Here is a 24,881-nt window from a genome sequence, read left to right on the forward strand (position 1 = left end):
GTCACCAGTGCTTCTCAGCCTGGACTGTCGCATTTTAGCACCGTCCAGGTTGAATACTGTTTTTTCTCCAGACATGGATTACAGCTTGGGACAGAATGATGGAGAGGCGAGGGATATTGTTGTTTTTTATTTTTGTTTTGTTACAGAAGACGAGGGCTTTGGTGAGTATAACTGTGTTTGTTATTTTTAAATAAAAAAGTAGAAGTGTGTTTTGTTTCATTTCTAATATAGGACTTTATTCTGGCTGTGTCTTTATTTACCATCTAACTATAGGATTAGTAATGGATAGGTGTCTTATAGACACCTCTCCATTACTAAGCCATGGGCTTGATGTCACCTGATAATACAAAGGTGACATAAACCCCACAAATTTGAACCCCACTTGCCACCGCTACAGGGCAAGTGGGAAGAGCTGGGCAAAGTGCTAGAATTGGTGCATCTAATAGATGTGCCTTTTCTGGGCAGCTGTGGGCTGCTATTTTTATGCTGGGGGCAATATCCATGGCCCCTTACCAGCTTGAGAATAGCAGCCCCCCAGCTGTCTGCTTTAGCAAGGCTGGTTGTCAAAAATGGGGGGGGAATCCCACTCCATTTTTAAAAAATAATTATTTATTTAAATAATTTAAAAATATGGCGTGGGGATCCCTCCTCTCTTGATAACCAGCCTTGTTGAAGCTAACAGCTGAGGGTTGCAGCCCCCACACAGCCCCCGAACCCACGCCTTTTTAAAAAAAAATTATTTATTTACAGAGCAGGAGCCAGCAAATGAATACTCCCATCAGTCGCTCCTGCTCTCGCAGCTATTAGTGGCAACAGGTGTCGGATGATGGGAGCAGTAGTCCCATCCGCTGACATCAGTGACTGGAGGTAAACTTTATACCTCCGATCACAACTGCGCTCTCACGTTGTCATTTGACAGCGTGGGAACCGCTGTTCTCTAATGGGCAGGGATGATTTCATCGCCGATCATAAGCCATGTTTGCCATGCTGTCATGCACATGGCAGCGTGGCAAACACTGGATGTTTGGGTCCTTCATTCAAGTGAATGGGGTCCAGATTCGAGTCCAGGTACTGTTCTGGTACCTGAACCCAAACTTTTTGTAACTGTTCGGCAGAACCTGCCGGACCCGAACATCCAGGTGTCCACCCATCTCTAAACAGATTTGAAATTTAACTCATTTCGAAGTCATGCAGGACCTTTTCCACAGGATGAAAACCCATTAGGTTTTCGCCCTAAAAAAGACGTCCTGCATGACCTCGAAATGCGTTGACCTTAAAACCTGTTAAATAAAGCTTTCAAGAAAGTCATCTCGTCGATAGTCTCCATCAGTAGCGCATCAAGTGACACTTTACCCAGATTCACAGATAATTCAGAGTATTTATCAATATTCAGGGTGACATGTCAAAAAGGATGGTTTCTGAAAAACTATTATCAATGGACCTATTACGATGACCAGAAGGGACTATGGTCACTTCTTAAAGAATATCATATAACTGTCCATATCAATGCAGATGAAATCCATGCACATTCTCATGAGGAATGCTTCTATAATAGTGTGTGCATTGCAGAAATAGTTTCTAATGGTTCTCTCCTCTCCCGTCAGTAACTTATATCATATTGCTTTAACTCTGAGGTTACATCAGAGTTAAACCAAGAAAACTTTCTAATATTAGAGCATCATAGGTGAAGCCATTCCTTCATTCCTTTCGCCTCCTCCCAAACACTCTTATTATGGTCATACATCTCTTTCAAGATTTTGTTTTCCTTCAGAAAAAAAAATAAGAAAAGAGAATAAATAGACTTTAGAGGTTTTCTGTGAAATTGAAAAGTAATCTGGGGGCTGGAATCCACTCGGAACCTCTTGGTCTCTGCCCATTCTCTCTTCTTACATACTCCCACCCCTCTTTCTTAAAGAGAGTTTACCCATCCTGACTACTCACATGTGAAACCTCTTTTGCTGAGCTGTGCACCACTGGCTGCTCTCAGGCTGCAAGGTGCTAGTAGTAGTAGACTGCACTCATCCATCTGTTCTGGCTGCAGACAACCATTGCAGTCTTCTTCAGGAGCCAGAAACAGGAGCAACCTGATGCCAAGCAGACAGCTGGGACCACAAAGGTAAGCAGAAGACCCTGCAGGCACTTTTTTCAAGCAGTATTCAGCTATACTGATCTGCTTTACTTAACTTTAAAACAAGGTTTTCTCAGAAAATACAAAGTATAACGTGTGAAGAAAGAAAGTTTTCATGCATTTCTTAGTGGGTAGATAACATTCTTCAAGTAATTGTGATCAAGGTGAAAGTTTTACTTGGAAAATGCCATCTTGGGACTGAATTCCTCTGGCAAGAACCATCTAGTAATTGTAGAGCAACAGGTGCATAGGGACTTTTCGTCCCACTACTGATTGATTTTATCAAGTGACAGCTGCAGTTCACAAGGCTGCAGGCATAATGTACTCACATGACTGCAAAGATTAAAGGGGTTGTCCAGGACTAAACAATTGATGACTTGTTTATCTCCAATTCTGTCAAATGGGCGATAAAGTGCAGTATTTGGCCACAGGCACTTAGCAATGTATGGGGCTGCTGTATGACACCCTATAGATCCATAGGGCAGATTTCAGATAATTGGTGGGGTGCCTGTGTCAGACTCCACTGATCAATGACTTCAAAGTCCCAGAAACCCCTTTAATCAGCACCACTACCAAGTCTTTCTATATATCTGGCCAGAGGTAAGTGATCTCCTGAATGTGCATTAATAAGATGGAAAAGGTAGCCTAGGTACCCACTTAATGCATATTACTCTGATATGGATGTTGGGTGTAAGAATGCTTCTAGGGAGGATTACAGAATGCCTGGTAGAAGGATGGCAGGGGGTGATCTGCTGCTGAATGTGCATTACAGTAATATGCGAGCTAAGTGACCCAAGGGATGTATCGGAAAAGAATATGAAGCATGTGATCTGATGAGGGGCAATCTGCTGAACATGTATTGGGAGGATGAACAGTAGGTTTTCCAGGATGTGAGTACAGAGGTAGCAGCACAGTGGATCAGTGGTTAGCACTGTTACTTTGCTGCACTGGGTTTCTGGGCTCAAATCCCACTAAGACAAGACAGTTTGTATGTTCTCTGGTTTCTTCCCACACTCCAAAGACATACTAATATGGAAATAAGATTGTGAGCCCCAAAAAGGACAGTGCTGAAAATGTCTGTAAAGTGTTATGGAATATGATGGCACTATAAAAGTAGGCATAATAAATTGAAGGACATAAAAGGTAGTTGTTCTTCAAAATGTAGCTTCAATTAAACTGAGTGCCTGAGATAGAAACATGTGAATTGAATGTATCCTACTTTTGCAAGTTATGAGCATGGCTACAATGTAGCTGCTCTACTACCGATCAGTTGGGATATTTTAGGCAGTACTTGTATTTCTGAGGGCACTATGTGGTAAGAAAACTAAAAAGTTAGAACAATTTGACTGAAACTGCACTTGTTCTGTTGGATCTCAAATGACTTCTGCTATGAAGTAGCAGAATTTTACTCTGCTAGCTCTTACATCTCGCTATACTTAACTTTGAAGGGAGATCTTCTCTTTTCAATCTACTCGCCTCACTGGGCCATTTGTTGCGTATAGAAATGATGTGCACCAGTAGATTTCAAAGAACACTTATTATTATTCTTTGCTTATATAGCATCATATTCCGCAGTGATTTACAGACATTATCATCACTGTCCCCATTGGAGCTCACAATCTAAGTCCCTGTCTTTGGAGTGTGAGAGGAAACAGAGTACCAGGAGGAAATCCACTGGGAGAACATACAAACTTCTTACAGATGTCCTTGGAGGGATTTGAACCCAGGACCCCAGCTGAAAGGCAACAGTGTTAACCACTGCAAATAACCAGCTAATATAGCTGTATGTCAGCTTTTTCATGCAAATACTTGTCTTTTCATTGAATTTGGAGTTGGATAAGTGGGTGGGACATCTTGAGGCATTTACCAAACTCATTGGTTTTCATTTAGGCTGTGAGGCATCTTTCCAGAAGGTGGCGATGCCATACATCTGTATACTGTACACAGTTTGAAAGCAGAGATACATAACTGTATTGCACAAAATATTTCCTACCTTGGTGGTTAGTTCTATTTCCTAACTAATTTCCAATCCACTGTGATAAACATCCAGTAAGGTTTCATACTACCATCCGTGTTTGTTAATATTTTATCTAGGTTTTGCTTTAGATTAGGTTGTAGTTTACTCTTTAGACCTTAGAATTTAAAAAAAACCAAAATAATATTCATATCTACTCATGAATCTATGTGAGTTTTTGGCCAAAAATGTACGGGTTCTTTTGTACTATGTAAAGGGGTTGTCCAGTTAAAACAAATTTTAGCTAGTCATGGAAAATGTTGATCGTTTGATGTCTAACTGCTGGGACCCGCACCCATCAGCACAGAGGGGACCTTTTGTGTCCTTTAGAATGGAGGGGCAGTGCACATGCTTGACCTGCACTCTTTTATTCCATGCTCTCAACTTTTCCGCCAGCACCGTAGAGAATGCCGATCCATGGGGGTCTCTGCGGTGGGACTCCCAATGATCAACAATTTCTCACCAATCCCATGGATAGATGATTTCTTGCTTTAAGAGGACAAACCCTTTAAAATGTACACAAAAGTTTGGGGAGATTAGTTGCCTTAGTTGTCATCCATTCTGGGGTATACTTCTTGCATAGGTATTATTTATCACTAAGATGGGACAGCACAACTGCAGTCAAGAGGAGTTTGATTGGTATGACGGGTTGAGCATGGTTTCAACCATTCCATTATGTGTCCTTCTAACTACAGTCATGGATTGAGGACTAGCGGCTTGCAACCTTGTTCTAGTGATCAGGGGGGAGTTCCAGTGTTGGGGTACCCAATTAATTCTTCATGGCATATTCCTAAAATCTCACCAATCAGAACTCATTTAATATATTATGGAAATATTAGTGGTTATAAGATGAGTTAAGTTAAGATGAGGACGTATAAGATGAGTTATCAAGACAGAGTAGTTTAATCACATATGGATTCTTCTCCACTGTGAAGGTAGTGGTTAGTCCCGGCAAATTATGCAATATGGAACAAAGATGATTTCAGTATTATATCAGAAAGAACTGGGCGGCCCATAACCTATATTGGGATTAGTGAAAAATTAATTTTGTGTTAGTAGCCTTGGTGCTATCATTCATACCTAAAATCCATGCGAAATGTTAACCCAGTACTGTATATAGTTGTGCCATCTCCCTACAGAGAAAGGGGAAAACACAGTAACAACTCTGATCCTAAGAAAGCTGCTTATGCCACCTTTTACCCTAATCTGCGTACAGTCAGTACTCTGTGCTCTGAAATAAAGAAAGAAAAGAAAGCTTAAGATGTTTGGACGGACTGAGTGGAAATGTGATGACATTTGCCTCTGTGTCCTGCTGCTATTCTAGTTGCCACGTGCTCTGGCAACAGTAGAAGAGGTGTTCACAAGCAGTCTGGCAGCGTCAGGGACGTTATATGGCTGGTGCTGTGTATTAAGACTAGGGAAACATCCCAGCCCAGCATGAACAGTTTCTGTAATTTCTCTCCGAGATACTGCAATACAAATCTGTGCCTTTGTAAATGCTGCCTTTGTTTCTTCCCAGTGTTTTATGATGCTTTTAGTATTTTATGTCATGGCGTTTTACACTCCATACGTTTCCCTCTGTAAAGTCATATACTGTACATCTAGATGGTTATTACAAGTTTTCCTTTGTGGGGTGTCAGAACTGTAGGAAATATGCACCAAACGTTGGATGGAAAAAAGTGAATACATTCTTTCCTATGCAGTGTTCTTTCTGAACAAAGTTAGGATTTTGAAACATGTGCCGAAAGTTAAGAGAATCCAAGTATTTTTTTCCTGTTAACAGAGATATTTAAAGTGAAGCTCCGGAGTGGTGCCACTAGCAAATATAATGATAGGATATTGCTTAAATAGGGTGAGTTATCAGATTAATTCTGTTTTATCTGAAGGAAGCATGGAGTAGTGACCGACACCCTGATTTCAGAAGTTCGTCTATTATTTGTGAATACGCCATACTTTTGTTAAAGTCAAAGATCATGAATAAGCTTAAGTCCTAAATCACACTACTGGAAGCTTAGAAAAACCACGGCGCACGTATCAATTATGCAACCTGTGCAGCCATACATGGACCCAAGAGCTAAGGGGGCCCGCTTCTACCCTCAAAGCAGGTGGAATTGTGCATTGTGGATGAGCTAGTGGGCTTCAAAGCGCCCATGTACTGTTCTTTCACAGGGGTCCTCTTCTGTCTGTGTCCACCAGTGAAACTACTGCATATAATATATAAAAAAAAATCACAAGCAACTTGGTGCATGTCATCAACATATATTCATCCGCAAGTTTCAAGTGGGCCGTCTGAGAAAGGAGGACATTTTGGAAATTTTAGCTGCCCCACATACTACATTTGAATGTGGCCAAATATCATAATTAACATTTTTGGTGATTCAGCACACTTGGGGTCACCAGATATTGATAACTGAGCCTGAGGATAGGTCATCAACAGGCCCGGGCAGAATCTTGGTGAGCCGATTAGTAAGGGGGCTGTCTGTCATAACAAACCAGGAATTGTAGTGATGATGCAATTCCTACATTATCAGTGGACTTTCCGATGTAACGGGAGGAAAAGGACCCATGTGACATAAAAGTCACATGACCAAAGGTAGTTCACCCTGCGGGAACCTAGAGTAGCTGCAGAGGAAGAGAGAGAATGGAAAACTGCCTCTGCACTCTACGTCCACCATAAACATAAGCTCCAGGAGAGGGGAGAATTTTCAACGTTTTAGTATTAAGCGTGGTTTGGGGAAGAATCTTCTTATTATTGTAGGGGTAAAAAGAGGTAGAATGCTGATGTCAGGAGATTTGGGTATACTGTTGCTGCCACTGGGAGAGAGGTAGGAAGGGGGAGGCACAGTGCTGCTGCCAATGTAGGAAGGATGAGAAGGCAGTGGGCACAGTGTTGCTGAAAGTGGAGGAAGGTTAGGAAGTGAGGGGCCATAGTGTTGCTGGCACTGGAGTAGGGATAGGATGGCAAGGAACAGTGCTGCCGCAAGGAAACAGTGGTGGGATGGGGGACACAGTGCAGCTGCCAGTGGAGAACAGGTGTAAATGGGAGGCACAGTGCTGCTGTCGTTGGGGGTGTAATGAAAAGGGGGACACAATACTGCTGCTAGTGAGCCAGAGTAGGATGGGGGGCACAGTGCTGCTGCTGAAAGGGGAGGAGTGGTGAGAAGGGGAAGCACAATGCTGCTGCTGAAAGAGGAAGAGTGGTGAGAAGGGGTAGCAGAATGCTGCTGTTGAAAGGGGAGGTGTGGTATGGGGTCACAGTGCTGTTGTCTGTAGGGGTTTATTGGTGGCACAGTACTGCAGAATTGTTTGGCATGGGATTGAATGCTGCCAACATTGAAAAGGGGTAGGAAGGTTGATATATTTCAACTGCTGGGAAGGTATTCATTGCTGCATCATTACATTTGTTATTCATATTTTGCTGTGCTCTGGCATTTGGCACATCTGAGGAGGTATGTTATGCTGTAGTTTACTTAGCATTGCCGGGGAGATATTTTGTTCTTGCTTATTTCCTAAGATACTGTTAAACTCAATGGCTAGAGCCCTGGCAATAATAATAGTAGTCATCGTTTTATTTATGTAGCGCCAACATATTCTGCAGCACTTTACAGTTTGCACACAACATATTCCGCAGCGCTTTACAGTTTGCACACAATCCTTGGTGGGATTTGAACCCAGCACTGCAGCGCTGCAAGGTTACAGTGCTAACCACTGAGTGAGCCACAATGCTGCCCATATTTCTTCAGATAGATACCATATTCTGTGGATATACCATAAATGTCTAACATTAGAAGTGTCTTTATTAGAAAGATTAGAAAATGTCTAAGATTAGAATAATCTTTACAAACATGTCAAGAAAACTGACAGAACTTAAAAGTTTGTCACAGTTGGCATTATGCATAACTAATTTACTGAGGTATGGCATGGGGGTCATAATGTCTGTGGGCTTTAAAGTAATAGGAGCTGTTATGCAGTACCTGACAATGACCTATGCATGTTAAATGGAGCTGCACATTGTAGTTCTGGAAATGTGATAGCCACCAGAGCAGGTGGTCGGTGGGGATACCTCCTATTCCCATGGACAGGATCTGTTCTGCAGTAACCAACATTGGCTGCTACACATTGAATGGAGCTGCACATGGCAGCTGCATTCAATGTCTTTACATGTGGCTGCTGTGAGAGCTTATAATAGCAGATTGGTGGAGGTGCTGATGTGGACCCCTACCAATCTAATATTGATGCTCAACCTGGAGCATCTACCTTCATTGTACAATTTATAAGACGATATGATAGAGGCTAAAAAGTGTGATTTTTTTCATGCATGTGGGTAGATAGTGAGTGCCAGTGTTAATTTTGCAGCTCAACAGCAAATAGAAACACAAAAGGTTCTAAAGAATTTGCTTTGTTCCAAAAACAGTGCCACCCCTAACGATGGGTTGTGTTTAGAATTGCAATATGATGTAAAATCTATGTGAAGGTGAGGCACTGTTTTTTTAAAGAAAGAAGCCATATCTTATTAATACTGGAAAACCCCTTTAATGTATCTTTAATTTCCTACCTGCAAATCTGAGTATAGCCAGATGGTAAATATTACTGTGACCTCTGATGTATAAGAAATAGTTAAGGTTCGATATGGTCAAAGGGCAAATAGTTACTGTGCCATATGGTTAAGGGACAAATACGGTAGTTACTGTGCTATATTGTCAAAGGACAAATAGTTACTGTGCCATATGGTCAAAGGACAAATAGTTACTGTGCCATGTGGTCAAATGACAAATAGTTACTGTGCCATATGGTCAAAGGACAAATAGTTACTGTGCCATATGGTCAAAGGACAAATAGTTACTGTGTCATATGGTCAAAGGACAAATAGTTACTGTGCCATATGGTCAAAGGACAAATAGTTACTGTGCCATATGGTCAAAGGATAAATAGTTACTGTGTCATAAGGTCAAAGGATAAATAGTTACTGTGCCATATGGTCAAAGGACAAATAGTTACTGTGTCATATGGTCAAAGGACAAATAGTTACTGTGTCATATGGTCAAAGGATAAATAGTTACTGTGCCATGTGGTCAAATGACAAATAGTTACTGTGCCATATGGTCAAAGGACAAATAGTTACTGTGCCATATGGTCAAAGGACAAATAGTTACTGTGTCATATGGTCAAAGGACAAATAGTTACTGTGCCATATGGTCAAAGGACAAATAGTTACTGTGCCATATGGTCAAAGGATAAATAGTTACTGTGTCATAAGGTCAAAGGATAAATAGTTACTGTGCCATATGGTCAAAGGACAAATAGTTACTGTGTCATATGGTCAAAGGACAAATAGTTACTGTGTCATATGGTCAAAGGATAAATAGTTACTGTGTCATATGGTCAAAGGATAAATAGTTACTGTGCCATATGGTCAAAGGACAAATAGTTACTGTGCCATATGGTCAAAGGACAAATAGTTACTGTGTCATATGGTCAAAGGATAAATAGTTACTGTGTCATATGGTCAAAGGACAAATAGTTACTGTGCCATACGGTCAAAGGACAAATAGTTACTGTGCCATATGGTTAAGGGACAAATAGTTGCTGTGTCATATGATCAAAGGACAAATAGTTACTGTGCCATATGGTCAAAGGACAAATAGTTACTGTGCCATATGGTCAAAGGACAAACAGTTACTGTGTCATATGGTCAAAGGATAAATAGTTACTGTGTCATATGGTCAAGGGACAAACAGTTACTGTGCCATATGGTCAAGGGACAAATAGTTACTGTGTCATATGGTCAAAGGACAAATAGTTACTGTGTCATATGGTCAAAGGATAAATAGTTACTGTGTCATATGGTCAAAGGATAAATAGTTACTGTGCCATATGGTCAAAGGACAAATAGTTACTGTGCCATACGGTCAAAGGACAAATAGTTACTGTGCCATATGGTTAAGGGACAAATAGTTGCTGTGTCATATGATCAAAGGACAAATAGTTACTGTGCCATATGGTCAAAGGACAAATAGTTACTGTGCCATATGGTCAAAGGACAAACAGTTACTGTGTCATATGGTCAAAGGATAAATAGTTACTGTGTCATATGGTCAAGGGACAAACAGTTACTGTGCCATATGGTCAAGGGACAAATAGTTACTGTGTCATATGGTCAAAGGACAAATAGTTACTGTGTCATATGGTCAAAGGATAAATAGTTACTGTGTCATATGGTCAAAGGATAAATAGTTACTGTGCCATATGGTCAAAGGACAAATAGTTACTGTGCCATATGGTCAAAGGACAAATAGTTACTGTGTCATATGGTCAAAGGATAAATAGTTACTGTGTCATATGGTCAAGGGACAAATAGTTACTGTGCCATATGGTCAAGGGACAAATAGTTACTGTGCCATATGGTCAAGGGACAAATAGTTACTGTGTCATATGGTCAAAGGACAAATAGTTACTGTGTCATATGGTCAAAGGATAAATAGTTACTGTGCCATATGGTCAAAGGACAAATAGTTACTGTGTCATATGGTCAAAGGATAAATAGTTACTGTGTCATATGGTCAAAGGACAAATAGTTACTCTGCCACACGGTCAAAGGACAAATAGTTACTGGGCCATATGGTTAAGGGACAAATAGTTGCTGTGTCATATGATCAAAGGACAAATAGTTACTGTGCCATATGGTCAAAGGACAAATAGTTACTGTGTCATATGGTCAAAGGATAAATAGTTACTGTGTCATATGGTCAAGGGACAAATAGTTACTGTGCCATATGGTCAAGGGACAAATAGTTACTGTGCCATATGGTCAAGGGACAAATAGTTACTGTGTCATATGGTCAAAGGACAAATAGTTACTGTGTCATATGGTCAAAGGATAAATAGTTACTGTGCAATATGGTCAAAGGACAAATAGTTACTGTGTCATATGGTCAAAGGATAAATAGTTACTGTGTCATATGGTCAAAGGACAAATAGTTACTCTGCCACACGGTCAAAGGACAAATAGTTACTGGGCCATATGGTTAAGGGACAAATAGTTGCTGTGTCATATGATCAAAGGACAAATAGTTACAATGCCATATGGTCAAAGGGCAAATAGTTACTGTGCCATATGGTTAAGGGACAAATACGGTAGTTACTGTGCTATATTGTCAAAGGACAAATAGTTACTGTGCCATATGGTCAAAGGACAAATAGTTACTGTGCCATGTGGTCAAATGACAAATAGTTACTGTGCCATATGGTCAAAGGACAAATAGTTACTGTGCCATATGGTCAAAGGACAAATAGTTACTGTGTCATATGGTCAAAGGACAAATAGTTACTGTGCCATATGGTCAAAGGACAAATAGTTACTGTGCCATATGGTCAAAGGATAAATAGTTACTGTGTCATAAGGTCAAAGGATAAATAGTTACTGTGCCATATGGTCAAAGGACAAATAGTTACTGTGTCATATGGTCAAAGGACAAATAGTTACTGTGTCATATGGTCAAAGGATAAATAGTTACTGTGTCATATGGTCAAAGGATAAATAGTTACTGTGCCATATGGTCAAAGGACAAATAGTTACTGTGCCATATGGTCAAAGGACAAATAGTTACTGTGTCATATGGTCAAAGGATAAATAGTTACTGTGTCATATGGTCAAAGGACAAATAGTTACTGTGCCATACGGTCAAAGGACAAATAGTTACTGTGCCATATGGTTAAGGGACAAATAGTTGCTGTGTCATATGATCAAAGGACAAATAGTTACTGTGCCATATGGTCAAAGGACAAATAGTTACTGTGCCATATGGTCAAAGGACAAATAGTTACTGTGTCATATGGTCAAAGGATAAATAGTTACTGTGTCATATGGTCAAGGGACAAACAGTTACTGTGCCATATGGTCAAGGGACAAATAGTTACTGTGTCATATGGTCAAAGGACAAATAGTTACTGTGTCATATGGTCAAAGGATAAATAGTTACTGTGTCATATGGTCAAAGGATAAATAGTTACTGTGCCATATGGTCAAAGGACAAATAGTTACTGTGCCATATGGTCAAAGGACAAATAGTTACTGTGTCATATGGTCAAAGGATAAATAGTTACTGTGTCATATGGTCAAGGGACAAATAGTTACTGTGCCATATGGTCAAGGGACAAATAGTTACTGTGCCATATGGTCAAGGGACAAATAGTTACTGTGTCATATGGTCAAAGGACAAATAGTTACTGTGTCATATGGTCAAAGGATAAATAGTTACTGTGCCATATGGTCAAAGGACAAATAGTTACTGTGTCATATGGTCAAAGGATAAATAGTTACTGTGTCATATGGTCAAAGGACAAATAGTTACTCTGCCACACGGTCAAAGGACAAATAGTTACTGGGCCATATGGTTAAGGGACAAATAGTTGCTGTGTCATATGATCAAAGGACAAATAGTTACTGTGCCATATGGTCAAAGGACAAATAGTTACTGTGTCATATGGTCAAAGGATAAATAGTTACTGTGTCATATGGTCAAGGGACAAATAGTTACTGTGCCATATGGTCAAGGGACAAATAGTTACTGTGCCATATGGTCAAGGGACAAATAGTTACTGTGTCATATGGTCAAAGGACAAATAGTTACTGTGTCATATGGTCAAAGGATAAATAGTTACTGTGCCATATGGTCAAAGGACAAATAGTTACTGTGTCATATGGTCAAAGGATAAATAGTTACTGTGTCATATGGTCAAAGGACAAATAGTTACTCTGCCACACGGTCAAAGGACAAATAGTTACTGGGCCATATGGTTAAGGGACAAATAGTTGCTGTGTCATATGATCAAAGGACAAATAGTTACAGTGCCATATGGTCAAAGGGCAAATAGTTACTGTGCCATATGGTTAAGGGACAAATACGGTAGTTACTGTGCTATATTGTCAAAGGACAAATAGTTACTGTGCCATATGGTCAAAGGACAAATAGTTACTGTGCCATGTGGTCAAATGACAAATAGTTACTGTGCCATATGGTCAAAGGACAAATAGTTACTGTGCCATATAGTCAAAGGACAAATAGTTACTGTGTCATATGGTCAAGGGACAAATAGTTACTGTGCCATATGGTCAAAGGACAAAAAGTTACTGTGCCATATGGTCAAAGGATAAATAGTTACTGTGTCATAAGGTCAAAGGATAAATAGTTACTGTGCCATATGGTCAAAGGACAAATAGTTACTGTGTCATATGGTCAAAGGACAAATAGTTACTGTGTCATATGGTCAAAGGATAAATAGTTACTGTGTCATATGGTCAAAGGATAAATAGTTACTGTGCCATATGGTCAAAGGACAAATAGTTACTGTGCCATATGGTCAAAGGACAAATAGTTACTGTGTCATATGGTCAAAGGATAAATAGTTACTGTGTCATATGGTCAAAGGACAAATAGTTACTGTGCCATACGGTCAAAGGACAAATAGTTACTGTGCCATATGGTTAAGGGACAAATAGTTGCTGTGTCATATGATCAAAGGACAAATAGTTACTGTGCCATATGGTCAAAGGACAAATAGTTACTGTGCCATATGGTCAAAGGACAAATAGTTACTGTGTCATATGGTCAAAGGACAAATAGTTACTGTGTCATATGGTCAAAGGATAAATAGTTACTGTGCCATATGGTCAAAGGATAAATAGTTACTGTGCCATACGCTCAAAGGACAAACAGTTAAGGTACCTTCACACATAACGATATTGTTAACGATATCGTTGCATTTTGTGACGTAGCAACGATATCGTTAATGAAATTGTTATGTGTGACAGCGACCAACGATCAGGCCCCTGCTGGGAGATCGTTGGTCGCTGAACAAAGTCCAGAACTTTATTTCGTCGCTGAATCTCCCGCGGACATCGCTGGATCGGCGTGTGTGACACCGATCCAGCGATGTCTTCACTGGTAACCAGCGTAAACATCAGGTAACTAAGCGCAGGGCCGCGCTTAGTGACCCAATGTTTACCCTGGTTACCATCCTAAAAGTAAAAAAACAAACACTACATACTTACCTAACGCTGTCTGTCCCCGGCGCTGTGCTCTGCACTCCTCCTGCTCTGGCTGTGAGCGTCGGTCAGCCGGAAAGCAGAGCGGTGACGTCACCGCTCTGATTTCTGTCCGCTGTGCTCACACAGACAGTACAGGAGGAGTGCAGAGACGCAGAGCGCCGGGGACAGACAGCGGTAGGTAAGTATGTAGCGTTTGTTTTTTTTACTTTTAGGATGGTAACCAGGGTAAACATCGGGTTACTAAGCACGGCCCTGCGCTTAGTTACCCGATGTTTACCCTGGTTACCGGCATCGTTGGTCGCTGGAGAGCAGTCTGTGTGACAGCTCTCTTACTGTGCCATATGGTTAAGGGTCAAATAGTTGCTGTGTCATATGGTCAAAGGACAAATAGTTACTGTGCCATATTGTCAAAGGACAAATAGTTACTGTGCTATATGGTAAAAGGATAAATAGTTACTGTGCCATGTGGTCAATGGACAAATAGTTACTGTGCCATATGGTCAAAGGACAAATAGTTAATGTGCCATATGGTCAAAGGACAAATAGTTACGGTGCCATATGGTCAAAGGATAAATAGTTAATGTGCCATGTGGTCAAAGGACAAATAGTTACTGTGCCATATGGTCAAAGGACAAATAGTTACTGTGCCATATGGTCAAAGGACAAGTAGTTACTGTGCATATGGTTAAGGGACAAATAGTTACTGTGCCATATGGTCAAAGGACAAAGAGTTACTGTGCCATATGGTCAAAGGACAAATAGTTACTGTGCTATATTGTCAAAGGACAAATAGTTACTGTGCTATATGGTCAAAGGACAAATAGTTACTGTGCCATATGGTCAAAGGACAAATAGTTACTGTGCCATATGGTCAAAGAACAAATAGTTACTGTGCCATATGGTCAAAGGACAAATAGTTACTGTGTCATATGGTCAAGGGACAAATAGTTACTGTGCCATATGGTTAAGGGACAAATAGTTGCTGTGTCATATGATCAAAGGACAAATAGTTACTGTGCCATATGGTCAAAGGACAAATAGTTACTGTGTCATATGGTCAAAGGATAAATAGTTACTGTGTCATATGGCCAAAGGATAAATAGTTACTGTGCCATACGCTCAAAGGACAAACAGTTAAGGTACCTTCACACATAACGATATTGTTAACGATATCGTTGCATTTTGTGACGTAGCAACGATATCGTTAATGAAATCGTTATGTGTGACAGCGACCAACGATCAGGCCCCTGCTGGGAGATAGTTGGTCGCTGAACAAAGTCCAGAACTTTATTTCGTCGCTGGATCTCCCGCGGACATCGCTGGATCGGCGTGTGTGACACCGATCCAGCGATGTCTTCACTGGTAACCAGGGTAAACATCAGGTAACTAAGCGCAGGGCCGCGCTTAGTAACCCAATGTTTACCCTGGTTACCATCCTAAAAGTAAAAAAACAAACACTACATACTTACCTAACGCTGTCTGTCCCCGGCGCTGTGCTCTGCACTCCTCCTGCTCTGGCTGTGAGCGTCGGTCAGCCGGAAAGCAGAGCGGTGACGTCACCGCTCTGATTTCCGTCCGCTGTGCTCACACAGACAGTACAGGAGGAGTGCAGAGAAGCAGAGCGCCGGGGACAGACAGCGGTAGGTAAGTATGTAGCGTTTGTTTTTTTTACTTTTAGGATGGTAACCAGGGTAAACATCGGGTTACTAAGCACGGCCCTGCGCTTAGTTACCCGATGTTTACCCTGGTTACCGGCATCGTTGGTCGCTGGAGAGCGGTCTGTGTGACAGCTCTCTTACTGTGCCATATGGTTAAGGGTCAAATAGTTGCTGTGTCATATGGTCAAAGGACAAATAGTTACTGTGCCATATTGTCAAAGGACAAATAGTTACTGTGCTATATGGTCAAAGGATAAATAGTTACTGTGCCATGTGGTCAAAGGACAAATAGTTACTGTGCCATATGGTCAAAGGACAAATAGTTAATGTGCCATATGGTCAAAGGACAAATAGTTACGGTGCCATATGGTCAAAGGATAAATAGTTAATGTGCCATGTGGTCAAAGGACAAATAGTTACTGTGCCATATGGTCAAAGGACAAATAGTTACTGTGCCATATGCTCAAAGGACAAGTAGTTACTGTGCATATGGTTAAGGGACAAATAGTTACTGTGCCATATGGTCAAAGGACAAAGAGTTACTGTGCCATATAGTCAAAGGACAAATAGTTACTGTGCCATATGGTCAAAGGACAAAGAGTTACTGTACCATATGGTCAAAGGACAAATAGTTACTGTGCTATATTGTCAAAGGACAAATAGTTACTGTGCTATATGGTCAAAGGACAAATAGTTACTGTGCCATATGGTCAAAGGACAAATAGTTACTGTGCCATACGGTCAAAGGACAAATAGTTACTGTGCCATATGGTCAAAGGACAAATAGTTACTGTGTCATGTGGTCAAGGGACAAATAGTTACTGTGCCATATGGTCAAGGGACAAATAGTTACTGTGCCATATGGTCAAGGGACAAATAGTTACTGTGCCATATGGTCAAGGGACAAATAGGTACTGTGCCATATGGTCAAGGGACAAATAGTTACTGTGCCATATGGTCAAAGGACAATTAGTTACTATGCCATATGGTCAAAGGACAAATAGTTACTATGCCATACGGTCAAAGGACAAATAGTTAATGTGCCATACGGTCAAAGGACAAATAGTTACTGTGCCATATGGTCAAGGGACAAATAGTTACTGTGCCATATGGTCAAAGGATAAATAGTTACTGTGCCATATGGTCAAGGGACAAATAGTTACTGTGCCATATGGTCAAAGGACAAATAGTTACTGTGCCATAAGGTTAAGGGACAAATAGTTACTGTGCCATATGTTCAAGGGACAAATAGTTACTGTGCCATATGGTCAAGGGACAAATAGTTACTGTGCCATATGGTCAAAGGACAATTAATTACTATGCCATATGGTCAAAGGACAAATAGTTACTATGCCATGTGGTCAAAGGACAAATAGTTACTGTGCCATATGGTAAAAGGACCAATAGTTACTGTGCATATGGTTAAGGGACAAATAGTTACTGTGCCATATGGTCAAAGGACAAATAGTTACTGTGCCATATGGTTAAGGGACAAATAGTTACTGTGCCATATGGTCAACGGACAAATAGTTACTGTGCTATATTGTCAAAGGACAAATAGTTACTGTGCCATATGGTCAAAGGACAAATAGTTACTGTGCCATATGGTCAAGGGACAAATAGTTACTGTGCCATACGGTCAAAGGACAAATAGTTACTGTGCCATACGGTCAAAGGACAAATAGTTACTGTGCCATATGGTCAAGGGACAATTAGTTACTGTGCCATATGGTCAAGGGACAAATAGTTACTGTGCCATATGGTCAAGGGACAAATAGTTACTGTGCCATATGGTCAAGGGACAAATAGTTACTGTGCCATATGGTCAAGGGACAAATAGTTACTGTGCCATATGGTCAAGGGACAAATAGTTACTGTGCCATATGGTCAAAGGACAAATAGTTACTGTGCCATATGGTCAAGGGACAAATAGTTACTGTGCCATATGGTTATGGGACAAATAGTTACTGTGCCATATGGTCAAGGGACAAATAGTTACTGTGCCATATGGTTATGGGACAAATATTTACTGTGCCATATGGTAAAAGGGACAAATAGTTACTGTGCCATATGGTCAAGGGACAAGTAGTTACTGTGCCATATGGTCAAGGGACAATTAGTTACTGTGCCATACGGTCAAGGGACAATTAGTTACTGTGCCATATGGTCAAGGGACAAATAGTTACTGTGCCATATGGTCAAGGGACAAATAGTTACTGTGCCATATGGTCAAGGGACAAATAGTTACTGTGCCATATGGTCAAGGGACAAATAGTTACTGTGCCATATGGTCAAGGGACAAATAGTTACTGTGCCATATGGTCAAAGGACAAATAGTTACTGTGCCATATGGTCAAAGGATAAATAGTTACTGTGCCATACGGTCAAAGGACAAATAGTTACTGTGCCATACGGTCAAAGGACAAATAGTTACTGTGCCATAAGGTTAAGGGACAAATAGTTACTGTGCCATATGTTCAAGGGACAAATAGTTACTGTGCCATATGGTTATGGGACAAATAGTTACTGTGCCATATGGTCAAGGGACAAATAGTTACTGTGCCATATGGTTATGGGACAAATATTTACTGTGCCATATGGTTAAGGGACAAATAGTTACTGTGCCATATGGTCAAGGGACAAATAGTTACTGTGCCATATGGTTATGGGACAAATATTTACTGTGCCATATGGTTAAGGGACAAATAGTTACTGAGCCATATGGTCAAGGGACAAGTAGTTACTGTGCCATATGGTCAAGGGACAAATAGTTACTGTGCCATATGGTCAAGGGACAAATAGCTACTGTGCCATATGGTCAAAGGACAAATAGTTACTGTGCCATATGGTCAAAGGACAAATAGTTACTGTGCCATACGGTCAAAGGACAAATAGCTACTGTGCCATAAGGTTAAGGGACAAATAGTTACTGTGCCATATGGTCAAAGGATAAATAGTTGCTGTGCCATATGGTTAAGGGACAAATAGTTACTGTGTCATATGGTCAAAGGACAAATAGTCACTGTGCCATATGGTTAAAGGACAAATAGTTACAGTGCAATATAGTCAAGGGACAAATAGGAACTGTGCCATATGGTCAAAGGACAAATAGTTGCTGTGCCATACGGTCAAAGGACAAATAGTTACTGTGCCATATGGTTATGGGACAAATAGTTACTGTGCCATATGGTTAAGGGACAAATAGTTACTGTGCCATATGGTCAAGGGACAAGTAGTTACTGTGCCATATGGTCAAGGGACAAATAGTTACTGTGCCATATGGTCAAGGGACAAATAGTTACTGTGCCATATGGTCAAAGGACAAATAGTTACTGTGCCATATGGTCAAGGGTCAAATAGTTACTGTGCCATAAGGTTAAGGGACAAATAGTTACTGTGCCATATGGGCAAAGGATAAATAGTTGCTGTGCCATATGGTTAAGGGACAAAAAGTTACTGTGCCATATGGTCAAAGGACATTTAGTTACTGTGCCATATGGTCAAAGGACAAATAGTTATTGTGCCATATGGTCAAAGGACAAATAGTTACTGTGCTATATTGTCAAAGGACAAATAGTTACTGTGCCATATGGTCAAAGGACAAATAGTTACTGTGCCATATTGTCAAGGGACAAATAGTTACTGTGCCATACGGTCAAAGGACAAATAGTTACTGTGCCATATGGTCAAAGGACAAATAGTTACTGTGCCATATGGTCAAAGGACAAATAGTTACTGTGCCATATGGTCAAGGGACAAATAGTTACTGTGCCATATGGTCAAGGGACAAATAGTTATTGTTACATATGGTCAAGGGACAAATAGTTACTGTGCCATATGGTCAAGGGACAAATAGTTACTGTGCCATATGGTCAAAGGACAAATAGTTACTGTGCCATGTGGTCAAATGACAAATAGTTACTGTGCCATATGGTCAAAGGACAAATAGTTACTGTGCCATATGGTCAAAGGACAAATAGTTACTGTGTCATATGGTCAAAGGACAAATAGTTACTGTGCCATATGGTCAAAGGACAAATAGTTGCTGTGTCATATGGTCAAAGGATAAATAGTTACTGTGTCATATGGTCAAAGGATAAATAGTTACTGTGCCATATGGTCAAAGGACAAATAGTTACTGTGCCATATGGTCAAAGGACAAATAGTTACTGTGTCATATGATCAAAGGATAAATAGTTACTGTGTCATATGGTCAAAGGACAAATAGTTACTGTGCCATACGGTCAAAGGACAAATAGTTACTGTGCCATATGGTTAAGGGACAAATAGTTGCTGTGTCATATGGTCAAAGGACAAATAGTTACTGTGCCATATGGTCAAAGGACAAATAGTTACTGTGCCATATGGTCAAAGGACAAATAGTTACTGTGTCATATGGTCAAAGGATAAATAGTTACTGTGTCATATGGCCAAAGGATAAATAGTTACTGTGCCATACGCTCAAAGGACAAACAGTTAAGGTACCTTCACACATAACGATATTGTTAACGATATCGTTGCATTTTGTGACGTAGCAACGATATCGTTAATGAAATCGTTATGTGTGACAGCGACCAACTATCAAGCCCCTGCTGGGAGATCGTTGGTCGCTGAACAAAGTCCAGAACTTTATTTCGTCGCTGGATCTCCCGCGGACATCGCTGGATCGGCGTGTGTGACACCGATCCAGCGATGTCTTCACTGGTAACCAGGGTAAACATCAGGTAACTAAGCGCAGGGCCACGCTTAGTAACCCAATGTTTACCCTGGTTACCATCCTAAAAGTAAAAAAACAAACACTACATACTTACCTAACACTGTCTGTCCCCGGCGCTGTGCTCTGCACTCCTCCTGCTCTGGCTGTGAGCGTCGGTCAGCCGGAAAGCAGAGCGGTGACGTCACCGCTCTGATTTCCGGCCGCTGTGCTCACACAGACAGTACAGGAGTAGTGCAGAGAAGCAGAGCGCCGGGGACAGACAGCGGTAGGTAAGTATGTAGCGTTTGATTTTTTTTTCCTTTTAGGATGGTAACCAGGGTAAACATCGGGTTACAAAGCGCGGCCCTGCGCTTAGTTACCCGATGTTTACCCTGGTTACCGGCATCGTTGGTCGCTGGAGAGCAGTCTGTGTGACAGCTCTCTTACTGTGCCATATGGTTAAGGGTCAAATAGTTGCTGTGTCATATGGTCAAAGGACAAATAGTTACTGTGCTATATGGTCAAAGGATAAATAGTTACTGTGCCATGTGGTCAAAGGACAAATAGTTACTGTGCCATATGGTCAAAGGACAATAGTTAATGTGCCATATGGTCAAAGGACAAATAGTTACTGTGCCATATGGTCAAGGGACAATTAGTTACTGTGCCATATGGTCAAGGGACAAATAGTTACTGTGCCATATGGTCAAGGGACAAATAGTTACTGTGCCATATGGTCAAGGGACAAATAGTTACTGTGCCATATGGTCAAGGGACAAATAGTTACTGTGCCATATGGTCAAGGGACAAATAGTTACTGTGCAATATGGTCAAAGGACAAATAGTTACTGTGCCATATGGTCAAGGGACAAATAGTTACTGTGCCATATGGTCAAGGGACAAATAGTTACTGTGCCATATGGTCAAAGGATAAATAGTTACTGTGCCATACGGTCAAAGGACAAATAGTTACTGTGCCATACGGTCAATGGACAAATAGTTACTGTGCCATACGGTCAAAGGACAAATAGTTACTGTGCCATAAGGTTAAGGGACAAATAGTTACTGTGCCATATGTTCAAGGGACAAATAGTTACTGTGCCATATGGTTATGGGACAAATAGTTACTGTGCCATATGGTCAAGGGACAAATAGTTACTGTGCCATATGGTTATGGGACAAATATTTACTGTGCCATATGGTTAAGGGACAAATAGTTACTGTGCCATATGGTCAAGGGACAAGTAGTTACTGTGCCATATGGTCAAGGGACAATTAGTTACTGTGCCATACGGTCAAGGGACAATTAGTTACTGTGCCATATGGTCAAGGGACAAATAGTTACTGTGCCATATGGTCAAGGGACAAATAGTTACTGTGCCATATGGTCAAGGGACAAATAGTTACTGTGCCATATGGTCAAGGGACAAATAGTTACTGTGCCATATGGTCAAGGGACAAATAGTTACTGTGCCATATGGTCAAAGGACAAATAGTTACTGTGCCATATGGTCAAAGGATAAATAGTTACTGTGCCATACGGTCAAAGGACAAATAGTTACTGTGCCATACGGTCAAAGGACAAATAGTTACTGTGCCATAAGGTTAAGGGACAAATAGTTACTGTGCCATATGTTCAAGGGACAAATAGTTACTGTGCCATATGGTTATGGGACAAATAGTTACTGTGCCATATGGTCAAGGGACAAATAGTTACTGTGCCATATGGTTATGGGACAAATATTTACTGTGCCATATGGTTAAGGGACAAATAGTTACTGTGCCATATGGTCAAGGGACAAATAGTTACTGTGCCATATGGTTATGGGACAAATATTTACTGTGCCATATGGTTAAGGGACAAATAGTTACTGAGCCATATGGTCAAGGGACAAGTAGTTACTGTGCCATATGGTCAAGGGACAAATAGTTACTGTGCCATATGGTCAAGGGACAAATAGCTACTGTGCCATATGGTCAAAGGACAAATAGTTACTGTGCCATATGGTCAAAGGACAAATAGTTACTGTGCCATACGGTCAAAGGACAAATAGCTACTGTGCCATAAGGTTAAGGGACAAATAGTTACTGTGCCATATGGTCAAAGGATAAATAGTTGCTGTGCCATATGGTTAAGGGACAAATAGTTACTGTGTCATATGGTCAAAGGACAAATAGTCACTGTGCCATATGGTTAAAGGACAAATAGTTACAGTGCAATATAGTCAAGGGACAAATAGGAACTGTGCCATATGGTCAAAGGACAAATAGTTGCTGTGCCATACGGTCAAAGGACAAATAGTTACTGTGCCATATGGTTATGGGACAAATAGTTACTGTGCCATATGGTTAAGGGACAAATAGTTACTGTGCCATATGGTCAAGGGACAAGTAGTTACTGTGCCATATGGTCAAGGGACAAATAGTTACTGTGCCATATGGTCAAGGGACAAATAGTTACTGTGCCATATGGTCAAAGGACAAATAGTTACTGTGCCATATGGTCAAGGGTCAAATAGTTACTGTGCCATAAGGTTAAGGGACAAATAGTTACTGTGCCATATGGGCAAAGGATAAATAGTTGCTGTGCCATATGGTTAAGGGACAAAAAGTTACTGTGCCATATGGTCAAAGGACATTTAGTTACTGTGCCATATGGTCAAAGGACAAATAGTTATTGTGCCATATGGTCAAAGGACAAATAGTTACTGTGCTATATTGTCAAAGGACAAATAGTTACTGTGCCATATGGTCAAAGGACAAATAGTTACTGTGCCATATTGTCAAGGGACAAATAGTTACTGTGCCATACGGTCAAAGGACAAATAGTTACTGTGCCATATGGTCAAAGGACAAATAGTTACTGTGCCATAGGGTCAAAGGACAAATAGTTACTGTGCCATATGGTCAAGGGACAAATAGTTACTGTGCCATATGGTCAAGGGACAAATAGTTATTGTTACATATGGTCAAGGGACAAATAGTTACTGTGCCATATGGTCAAGGGACAAATAGTTACTGTGCCATATGGTCAAAGGACAAATAGTTACTGTGCCATGTGGTCAAATGACAAATAGTTACTGTGCCATATGGTCAAAGGACAAATAGTTACTGTGCCATATGGTCAAAGGACAAATAGTTACTGTGTCATATGGTCAAAGGACAAATAGTTACTGTGCCATATGGTCAAAGGACAAATAGTTACTGTGTCATATGGTCAAAGGATAAATAGTTACTGTGTCATATGGTCAAAGGATAAATAGTTACTGTGCCATATGGTCAAAGGACAAATAGTTACTGTGCCATATGGTCAAGGGACAAATAGTTACTGTGCCATATGGTCAAAGGACAAATAGTTACTGTGCCATATGGTCAAAGGATAAATAGTTACTGTGCCATACGGTCAAAGGACAAATAGTTACTGTGCCATACGGTCAAAGGACAAATAGTTACTGTGCCATAAGGTTAAGGGACAAATAGTTACTGTGCCATATGTTCAAGGGACAAATAGTTACTGTGCCATATGGTTATGGGACAAATAGTTACTGTGCCATATGGTCAAGGGACAAATAGTTACTGTGCCATATGGTTATGGGACAAATATTTACTGTGCCATATGGTTAAGGGACAAATAGTTACTGTGCCATATGGTCAAGGGACAAATAGTTACTGTGCCATATGGTTATGGGACAAATATTTACTGTGCCATATGGTTAAGGGACAAATAGTTACTGAGCCATATGGTCAAGGGACAAGTAGTTACTGTGCCATATGGTCAAGGGACAAATAGTTACTGTGCCATATGGTCAAGGGACAAATAGCTACTGTGCCATATGGTCAAAGGACAAATAGTTACTGTGCCATATGGTCAAAGGACAAATAGTTACTGTGCCATACGGTCAAAGGACAAATAGCTACTGTGCCATAAGGTTAAGGGACAAATAGTTACTGTGCCATATGGTCAAAGGATAAATAGTTGCTGTGCCATATGGTTAAGGGACAAATAGTTACTGTGTCATATGGTCAAAGGACAAATAGTCACTGTGCCATATGGTTAAAGGACAAATAGTTACAGTGCAATATAGTCAAGGGACAAATAGGAACTGTGCCATATGGTCAAAGGACAAATAGTTGCTGTGCCATACGGTCAAAGGACAAATAGTTACTGTGCCATATGGTTATGGGACAAATAGTTACTGTGCCATATGGTCAAAGGACAAATAGTTACTGTGCCATATGGTCAAGGGACAAATAGTTACTGTGCCATATGGTCAAGGGACAAATAGTTATTGTTACATATGGTCAAGGGACAAATAGTTACTGTGCCATATGGTCAA

General features: G+C 40.7%; 1 protein-coding gene across 3 annotated transcripts in view; it reads left to right on the forward strand.

The window, feature by feature from the left end:
- Positions 1–1,916: 1,916 nt before the first annotated feature.
- The window catches only part of COL8A2 (collagen type VIII alpha 2 chain), a 425,675-nt gene continuing 402,710 nt past the window's right edge, over positions 1,917–24,881 (forward strand). For 2 of the 3 annotated variants that reach the window (XM_069756855.1, XM_069756857.1), the window contains exon 1: positions 1,943–2,116. The gene's annotated coding sequence lies outside the window, so the exon portion shown is untranslated. Of the gene's footprint in view, positions 2,117–24,881 lie in introns of all 3 variants that reach the window. The other variant, XM_069756856.1, reaches the window with a different exon arrangement.

This window comes from Ranitomeya imitator, chromosome 3 (assembly GCF_032444005.1).
Source record: "Ranitomeya imitator isolate aRanImi1 chromosome 3, aRanImi1.pri, whole genome shotgun sequence".
Lineage (NCBI taxonomy): Eukaryota > Metazoa > Chordata > Amphibia > Anura > Dendrobatidae > Ranitomeya > Ranitomeya imitator.